Raw genomic sequence first — 11,080 nt, 5'->3', positions numbered from 1 at the left:
TACTCCGAATCTTAGGGTTACCTCTGCCACTTTTATGCTGCACAAGTTAATTATTTCTAAGAGCGCTCATTTATCACTAAATCCGCTTAACACAAATACAAATGCGTACAAATGAATGCTGAAAATGCACACATACGTAGTCAGTCGTCCGTTTGTACGGAGTGTTGGAGTGCTGAAAATGCTAAGACGATTCATAGACGCTGTTAATTTTTTAATATTGTTTTAATATATATTTGCTGTAAATACACAAAAGCACATATAATTCAAGAAGTTTTGGTTGGGTATTATGCGTTTTCTTAAAGATGAAATAAATTATTTGCCCTATACGCAAACAAATAAGCATACTTAATCACACATATACGAGTATACATACATATTAGCTTCTTTTATTAATTTTTCTCAGTGTACATGTGCATATAGACATGGTGCATGTGAATATGCGGATATACTTGTGAGTATACTTAATAGCTCATTGTTTATGTTTGTGTTTGTGTTTGTGTTTGTGCTTATATTAATAATACACATTTTTCTTCCATGTTGTGTTTGTATGTTTGTATGTTTTATTATCATGCAAAATATTTTTCATGAATTTTAATAAAGATGTAAGTATATATGTATATATAATATAAATATATTTGTGTGTATAACTAGGATTTTGGCAGCATTCATTTGAGCTCTTAATATTTTATATTAAAATCGCTTTGTCTTTTGCGTAACGACAGGATTATGTGAGTTAAGATTTTAATTACAAGATTCACGCTCGAAAATGTTGAATTGAATTTAATTACATTTTTATATGTATTTCATTTTATGTATACACGTTCGGAAAAGCAATTTAAGCATTTAATTGACGTATTTGGATTTATGTAAATATATGTAAAAAAAACAATTAAATGCTTTGTTAAATCCTTTACAACGCAAAAAATTAATATCAAAAGAGTTGGAGAATTTTCAGTTGACTTGGTTTTTTAAAGTGTACATTTATTAAATTTAATTTTAAAGTTTTTTGCTCTTTATTTAAGCTGTCAAAAAAAAAAAAAATTTTTATTGTAATAAATTTACAAGGATTTAATTGAATTTTTAATTACTGAAATTTTAAAGTTACTTAATTTAAAATATTTAATAACATATAAATAAAATAAAAATATTTAAACATGCACAATAACATAATAAATTCATAAATATCATAACATATAACATAATAAAGATACTTGAACTTGGGCTAACCGCGAAGACTGTGATGTAGCTATAATTTGATAGCTTAGTTTCGACAAAAATAAAACGAAAAACCTTTTAGGCTTCAGCAAACCAGCAGTTCGTGTACTTACTGGAGTACTAACGGGACAATGTGGCATTGCGCCTATGCTACAACGGTGGCGAGTTCCAACAAGTGGATTATGCAGGAGTTGCCTAGTTGAAGAGGAGGTAGAATCTATCATCACTTCCTGTGTCTCTGTCCAGAACTGCAGATAAGGCGACTTTAATGTCTTGAGTATCGCTTTTTCACTGGCTTAAAAGAGATAACGAAAGCAAATTTATCGGATCTCCTCAACTTCATCTGAAAAACCAAATGATTTAACAAGGATAGAAGATAACATAGGTTAGCAACTCGCCTTTACTAGCATAATTTTTGAGGGCATCACAATGGGCAATATATGCCTCCGAGTAGCTGATAACTGTCAGCATGCGCCTTCTGAAGTTAACCTAACCTACTTGAACATGTTTAGTAGCGGGATAAAGTAATGAAATTTCATATTTACTTATTTTTATTATTCTATCTGAAATATTTTTTAAAAAAATTGTAAAATGTCAAAATTGCTTTCATGCAGTAAATATTAAAATAAAAAATTATGTTTTTTGTCCCAAATATTTCTTAAAAAAAATGTCACAAAAATATTATCATAGAATATATATAAAAATGAAAATAATAATAAAAAAATTTATAAATAATTTATTATAAATACATACATATTAAACTTAAAATAACAACAATAAAATTTGTAAAAATATTCTTTTATTTTCTTATTTTATAAATACTTTTTTTGATGTTATTTTAATTTTAATGTGCATTCATTTATAATGAAATATTTATAAAAATTTATAAAAAATGTTTGTTTTTAATTTATTTTAATTTTAATATGCATTCTTTAAAGGCAATTTTGTGACATTTTGCAATTTTTTTATATATATAAAAAATAAAACTTTATAAAAAAAATTTCTTAACATGACTTATTGAGTTATTTTTTTTATTATTTTGCAGAATATAATAATTATATTTATTTTTGCTTTTATCTATCGCTTTTATATCTTAAGCAAATTGCGTTCGGACGTCTATCGTTTGATCATCTTATCTTTTACTTTATAAAATTATAACTTAATAACCCCATTACTTAATTATTCAAAATTAATTAAGCTTTATTTTAACCGGTATCTTCAAAAATGTTTATGATTGCAAATAAATTGTAGCTCGTTTTACTCGGTTTAAGTAGCCGTACTTCCCTGAACAAACAATTTTTATCAAATTATGTACAAAAAACACAAAAGACATACCTCTAAGAAAGTAAATAACATTAGATAAAATATTGGAAAGAACAAAAAAAATAGGGAATAATGAATAAAAATAAAATACTTTCAATACTTGAGGAAAAATGCTGAACCCCAGTGCAAACACTTTAAACTGTAAATGTGAATTCCCTCAGGAAACAAATAAACACTCACAGGAATAGAGGAGATTGTCTGTCAAAACTTTTTTCCCAATAAAATCAACAACTTTGATAAAGGAAAATTGAATTGTAAAGATTTAAGCAAAATTTAATTATTTTAGAGAAATTGCTTTTTTCTTTTGGATTTTGAAAAATTTTTACTTAAAGTTCATTTTACACTATTTTCTTCACAAAGTTTATATATATTGAAAACGTATGTATGTATATATTTGTTCTAATTTGAAATTAATTTAGTAAAAACAATACACTTCTTTCAAATACGATAATGATTGATTTTTATTTAATCAACTTTTTTATATTGTTTATTTAATATTTAAATTTATTTTATAATTGTTTTCAAAATAATAATCATGGAAACTAAATAAATTAATTTTTGTTCCTCATATTAATATACGTACTAATCTGTACGTATTACTTTCCATTCCGTGAAGGATAAACTGTTCAGCAATATCATCTATATGTGCACGAATATATAATTTCATACAAATAGGTAAAGTATAGACTCTCATTTAGTACTAGTTATACATATCGTATGATAGGCAGTTAGGTAAAGTGGTAAAATGATGGAACCCTGCTCAAGCAGCTAAGAAAACCATTTTGATTTCACATTCCTCGTAATTGTTGGTATGAAGTTGAGCATATTAGAACCAATCTTTGATAAAGACAAGTATTTAGTTAATACTAATGTTAATGTTATTTTTAAATGAATATACGTATATAGTAGAGAAGTTGAGCTAGATAGGCTCAGTGGCTGTTTGTTGGAACCTTCCATTTGCTCTTGCCAGCCACAGACTAAAACTGATTATCTTCTCTGAAACATTTTTTTATATTGTTTAAGACTACAATTACCAAAGGTTGTACTCGTACCCTTTCCTATTTAAAGTTCAGAGTCAGCATTCATTAGCCAGCTAACCTAAACACTGAATACTGACTCTAAGCTTCAAATTTGTAGGCTATGAGTTTAACAGCTGTATGGTCAGCCAAAAACTCAATTAATTAAAAATAAAAAAAAAATTAATAAAAATAATAAAAATTTCGAAACTTCTCTTTTAAATACAATAGTTTCTATTAAGTAAAAGATCACTAATGATGGGTATTTGACAATGCTCGCAACAGTTGTATGGTCGGCCAAAAACTCTAATTAATTAAAAATAAATAAAAATTTTGTTGTTTTAGTTCACTACTGTTCGAAACTTCTCTATTAAATGCAATAATTTTATTAAATAAAAGATTACTAATGGCAATACCTAGCTGTATGGTCAGCCGAAAATTCATTTAATTAAAATATTATAAACAAAATTTTGTTGTTGTAGTTCATTACTTTTCGAAACCGTCATAACTCATGTTAAAATTAAATTTAATAAAAATTTTTTTTGTTAATAAATTATTCGGTGCGATAATGAGTAAAAACGTAACTTGGATCGCAGTTTACTTGCAGAAAGTGAATAAATGCATCCTTTTGTTGGCTGCCACTTTCACTTCCACAATGGTTAGTAGTTACGCATTTCGACTAACTCAACTTTAATAGTTTTCCATAAATTGAACAAAAAATTTTAACTGCTGACTGCAACGAGTTATTATAATGAGCTCAACTACAAACTAAGTTTCTGGCAGTGGCCAGAACTTCTCTCTTCGACGAAGCCCTGAAGTTTGCTGTTGTTAGTTATTAAACAATTACTAACAGCAGCAATCGCACTAAGCGCACTCAACTCTTAAAGTAGTTGATTGCTGTGTAGGCTATGAATCCTAAAAAAAAAACTTACAAAAAATAATGAGATAAAAACTTTTCTAAAGGTAAAACTAAAACTAAAACATAATTGCATGTAAAAAGTTAAAAATATGTTTTAAGCTACTAATTAGCAACTCTCGTACTTTCGCAGATACATTCGACTAAGAATGTCACTACTTTTTTAAAACATTTAATTTGGTAAATATTTTTTACGTCCTTACAATTTTACGATTTTAATGAATTTAGTTAGTTTGGAAGTCAAACTCAAACTCGCAGCGCTACAGAGCTACAGTTCAATCCATTGTTCGCAGAGTATCTATAAAGTTGTATAAATAAGCATATGAAGCACTCATACATTTAAAAAGCAAAGAAAGGAAAATATTGAAACTGCTAATTAAAAGAAATATTTGTCGAGATTTCATGTATGTGCTGTAACACACTTGCCGAAAGGGGTGTGGTGTGGTGCGGGCGTTGAGCTTGTGTGAATCTACGCTTGGGATGTATAAAATTTAAGCAAATATTTGAATTTGTCACTATATGAATGTCTGCACACACACCAACATAGCTATGGAGGTACACAAATGTATCTATGGATGCTTTAAACAGTTGGTATGTAACATTCCATTGGTGTATACTAGGTAGAGTAGAGTAGAGAGTCACCCACAATTATGTAGTTAAAAGGAAGTGCTTTTGTTATTTACTGTATAATTTATAGCTACAAATTTATAAAATACAAATTTCTTGAATTCCAGAAGATAAATTCAATAGCACGCCTACTTATGCATATAAATGTGGAAATATTTTCCACAATATTCGAGCAACATTCGAGCAACCATTAAGCACTTATAAACAATTGTCTACACTTGCAATTATTTTGTAAATAGTAATTACAATTATTCATGTTGTTATATGAATTTGTTTTTATCATTGTTAATATACTCCTTGTTGTTATTGTTGTTGTTGTTGTACATCCTTGTTTTTTAAGCCAAATTTCATGTTTAATTCTTGTCAACATATTGTTTACAAGAGGCAGATATATTTAAAGGAAGTGATTTAAAATTCACATAATAAACAATTGCCTAGGCGACTGTTGAGTTGTGTATGAAAGGAAGTTAGAAATATAACTTTATGAACGAATAACATACTCATATATAGTACATACGTATATAAAGTAATTTCGTATGAAAAATGCTTTGGTATGTAAATAAACATACTGTATAGTATATATAGAACTGATTTTGTTATGAAATTTTCAAAGGGATTTGTTTGAAAATGACTTTAAACTAAAAATTCAACGTCGAACTCCATTTTATTTGAAATTATGTTAAGAGTGTTGAATACTTTCCATACACCCTAAAGTTGCTCTGTGCATTTATTGAAAAATAAATGACATGTAAATACATATAAACAAGATAGTAGCTCTGGAACATGCTGCTAGGCAACCAGACAAACAGACAAACAGACAGACAATCTGTTGTACAAATAAACGCGTTTATGCTGTATGTGTATTTATTTATTTTTTTTTTGTATATTTTTGAACTGAAACTTAATGCAAATAAACAGATTTTCACTTCCTCAATATATGACAAAACTTCTGTTCCTGGGTGGGCATAGCAATTGAATGCAGTGAAAATGAAAGCATTTCTTATTACTCATATAAAATACATTTTTTTACATATTCACATATATAGCTACATGTTTCATTTGAACTACAAAGCTATTTCGGCAAAGCAGTAAAAATTTCTAAGCTATACCGTATAGTAAAAATTATGTAGCTTGAAAATAGATAAAATATTATTACGTTTATTTTTTTAAGATACAAAATTTGTATTGTTATGTTAACAAAATTGTATTAAACCTTTTGATTTTTATGAGTGAGTATTCATACATCGACACTTAAATTCTTGCGCCACATAACTTATTTTTATTCATAACTTTAAGTAAAAATATATATATATATATATATATATAAAATCAATTTATACTTTTTACCAAAAATGATAAATGTTAGCCTTTTTGTGAGTTAAGCACAAATCTCAGAAATAATTTTTAAAAATTCCTAAGTATCTCTCTAAGGGAAAAAACATTTCAACTAAAGGCACTGTCTCTAGTGGGCCTTTGGGAAAGTACACATATATATAAATTTATTAATGATACTTCATGAAGATAAAGATACTTTTAAAAGATAAAAAGAATGTATAAATAAAATGAATTGAAAATTTTGTTTTTCAAAATTTGGCTTAAAATTTTTGTAATTTTATAAAGCATAAAATACCATATATGGTACAAAAAAAAAAGAGTACAGTGAAAACTCTATTAAACACATATATTGTAAATATGCAGTGTTAATATGTGATTCTTATAGTCTGTATTGTATTTCAAAGTACGCATTGTATCTTATGTGTTATATAAGAAATAGTGTTCACAGCAAGGTCTGTTGAATAGGCAATTATGCTATGTTATTAGTCCCTAGATCTAATTTTGAATACAATGTACGACGTCCAGAGCTCTTTTAACAGAGACAGCACGTTTAATTGTGCAATATTGCTAGTCCGCAAATTTCAATTTTCATGCAAAAATGTATGAAAAATGTACATCCATTTAAACAGAGAAAGCTCTTAGTAAAAGCTATCTCTCAATTTACTAGTCCTCAGAATTAATTTTTTTTTTTAAATCATACTTTTGTAAACAAACAGTCATCACAAACCCAATGGCATCCCAAGACAGTCATCCTCCTGCTTGCGAGTGCTGAAGAGTGGCACAATATATGTACCGCTGATACATTTTCTTATAGACATAATCTGCATGTATCTTCCTCAATAAGATTTTTTTTTTGAGATGATACTTCAAGTTTCTATGTTCACACACAGTAATCAATGAGTCAGCTTAGGGTGCTCCGCGGATAACTAAGCACTCTTATCGCTTCCCTGACAAACAATTTCAGCGTTATAACTTTAGTCTGTTTATAAGTGCTTATCTCTTCTCATCTGTTAAGATGAAGTGAAGTTATCTAATCTCTATTACAATGGGTTTCTAAAAAGTTGAAATAATAGTTATACCTAAACTACTAGAATGTATGTTGCATAAAGCTATTAAACATAATCGCTTTGTTTAACACAATGAATTGGCACCGATTGAAAAATGTGATCGTTTTTTTTCTAGTAGATTGTTTTAGGAACTGGGCTTAAAAATATAAATAACATCAAAACGTTAGCTACTGTGGAGCAAAATATATAAACAATGGACTGACTCTTCAGGCTTTTTTTATTAGTCACAACCTGACACACCTGATCAACACGTATCATTTAAACAATATAATGTGAACTGCTTACATACTTTATTAGAGTATGATAGGTGAAAGGTGGCAACTTGGAGTTGTCGCCTTATCCAAACTGTCATATCATGGAGTACTCAAATATAATTATATAGATAAACGTATTAACTTAATACATACTTATAACGTTTAAACTACAGTTTGAGATTTGTTAATAATGTAATACTTTTCAAATTTAAAATAATTATTAACAAGTATCTAACTCTTAGAAACTTTAAAACTTTTGAACTGCTTTCCTAAAAATTTAATCTATGAAAAATTTCACTGCACAACTTCTTGAAACTTTCAACTTAATTCGCAAACAAATTGTCATACATGAATGTATATTATTCTTAACTTGTTAGTGGGAGGATTATAAATGTATCTGGCGGTTGATAGTTATTAAAACTAAACCAACATTTGTTAATGAACTTTTAATGACTTTTGCTTACAACAACATATCATAGATACTTTTTGCACTTAATAACCACTACTACTACTACTATTACTACTACTACATACTCGTATATGGATAGCATGTCCTTCAGTTTGTGTTGTTAAAATATCTGTACACTCAACTGAAAACATACTGTATATGTTATAAAAAATTGTGTACAAGTATCTGGAGCAGAGACAAAATCTAAACACATTTCAAAATTATACAACAATCTTCAAACGCTTTCACACAAGTACAGATTCTGTCATTATTTTGAGAATAGATTTTTTTTAAAAAGTACTTAACAAAACAGCACATTAACTAAACTGTGTAACATGTATCTGTAATTGTTATAAATGTACGATATCTACGATACGTAACAATTCGTAACTATATTAAAATGTGATCCAAAACAGAAAAAAATATCTTTTAATTGCAACATTTCACAAATGCCAAGTGGCAGTTTCCATTATAAATACTGTCATAATTGTATCTCGTTATTTTTAATTATTATAATTATTATTTATTGCATATTTTTATTTTTTTATTTTGTTTTTTAGAATTCGAATTGGAATTAGAATTTGTGTCTTAATTTTTTTTTGTTTGTTTTTTTTTTCACATATGTTTTCATTATGAATTTAGAATTTTTGCATATGTGCTCAGGCGAGGCGATTTCAGCTTTTCGATAGTTTGGAAATTAAATTTTTGCCATTTTTCCACTTTTACATAATTTGGGAATTCGTGTATACATGCCCATTTATACGTGAATTGTACTTTCCCTTGTGTATCGCTCAGGGTCATTCCATTTTAATATTTATTTTATGACTGTTGCTGAATTGATTAAAATTCATTGCATTCTCTCTGAAGTGCCCGTTACTGGTACTGGCACTGGCACTGGCACTAGTACTGCCACTAGTACTGGCACTAGTACTGGCACTGGTACTGGCACTGGTAAGTAAAAACTTGCAAAAACTCCCATGGGCCCTTGTATGCCATTGCTGTTAAAAACATTGAACGAGTTATGTATGAGAACTGAAAAAGCTGCAATTACATAAAAGTCAAATATATAAAATGATTTCAACGAAAAATATAAATATATACAGATTTACATATACATCTATACATATACATATACTTAAAAATATTTTAAAATAATAACAACGACGGAATTAAATATTTGAAAAAATTATTTAAGATGAAAATTAAACTTTAATTTTTAAACAATCAACGCTGGTAGGGTTTTTGTTAATTAAAGCAGTTGTTGACTCAATATGGTATGCATTAATAAAATTAATTAAAATAAAACAATGTGTATGATATGTTTCCATATAAAAAAAAATGTTAATATAATATAATTAAGAATCACTCAATTTAAATAATTAACTTACCACAGAGAAAACATAACATCTGCGCCTTGAAGTTGTACTTGAAAAAATCCAAGTAAAATTATTCCCTCTATTCTATGTATTCGATGAATTCCCCATATTTATCAAGGTTGACAATTTGTCAAAGTTTTGTTATTCTGTGCTTTTAATAAAAATCTTGTCAATTGTCAAGTGGACAAATGCTCTTGACAAATGAAATACTCTCGTATTGTTTGTACAAAATTATTATTTGTATATGAACATAATAAAATTCTAAATAGCATAATTACTGAATTTATTGTTATTTATTAAAATATAAGAATAATTATAAAATATAATTTGATACACTTTATAAAAATAATGGTTTTTATATATTTTTTATAAGGCTATAGGTCACTTTTTGTTAAAGTTAAAATTCAACGTTAGTTTAATATTTTTTAATATATTCTATATGTTGAGTCTCATGGAGAGTTATCTATATGTATATATATATTCCACATATATATATATATATATGTATATATTCTACATATATATTCTATATGTTGACTCTCATGGAGAGTTATCATCAGGATCACCACAATCACATAGTTTATGGTGTTACATTGAAAATATATATGGGGATGATATAAAGTCCTAACGAAATTGTACCTCAAGCCATATAACATATTATGTTTTAATTTTGTTACGTGATAAATTTTCTCGAAATGTTAATTTAAAGATTTGATGAAATGAATTGTGTGCTACGATCATGCAATTTATTATCTCTAGATATATTTTTTGGAGTTACGGATTGAATCGTTTTTATCCGAACAATATTTAAAAATCAGTGAAAATTATTTGAAAAGTTACCAGTGCTATATAATATTACCTCGTGAACATTTGAATGATGTTGTATTTTATATCTAAAAGCAAAGTCCACACTTTAATATTTAATCGAAATTTTAATCGGAAGTCTTTTGTATCTATGTTTACATAGGGAACCACAAAACAGATAACCCTGTACTATAAAGTTTTACACTAAGATATTTTTATTATTTGTATTTTATATACTAAAAGTAAAGCTACTTCTATGTGTTTCGACTTGTATTTAAAAGTTAATTGTTTGGTTTAGGGTCAAATAAGAACCACATCATATAAACTGAGGAGTGCGAGTATTACCCACTCAACTACCGAAAAATTTTACAATTCCAAACACTCCATAACATTTTTTCTGTATAAATCAATAATATTTTAACCTAACTGAAAATTTTAAAAATTTGTAAAAACTTTGAAATACATTGAAAATTGTTTATTCCAAAAAATTCGGAAAAATTTTTTTTCATATTCTTTGAGGGAAAAGAAAACAAAATACGCAACTCCTGTTAGTGACTGCCCGATAAACTATTGCCAAATATTTTTTAGCATGGATTTTCTATACTGCACGGATTTCAACTAAAAAAGTTAAACACATTTTGTATGGTTTTGTAAAAAAATTTTGTTCAACAAAACCAGTAAAATAAAAAGACAATATAT

Source organism: Teleopsis dalmanni, chromosome 2 (genome assembly GCF_002237135.1).
Source record: "Teleopsis dalmanni isolate 2A chromosome 2, ASM223713v2, whole genome shotgun sequence".
In the NCBI taxonomy this organism is placed as follows: domain Eukaryota; kingdom Metazoa; phylum Arthropoda; class Insecta; order Diptera; family Diopsidae; genus Teleopsis; species Teleopsis dalmanni.
Note: the sequence above shows the minus strand (reverse complement) of the source record.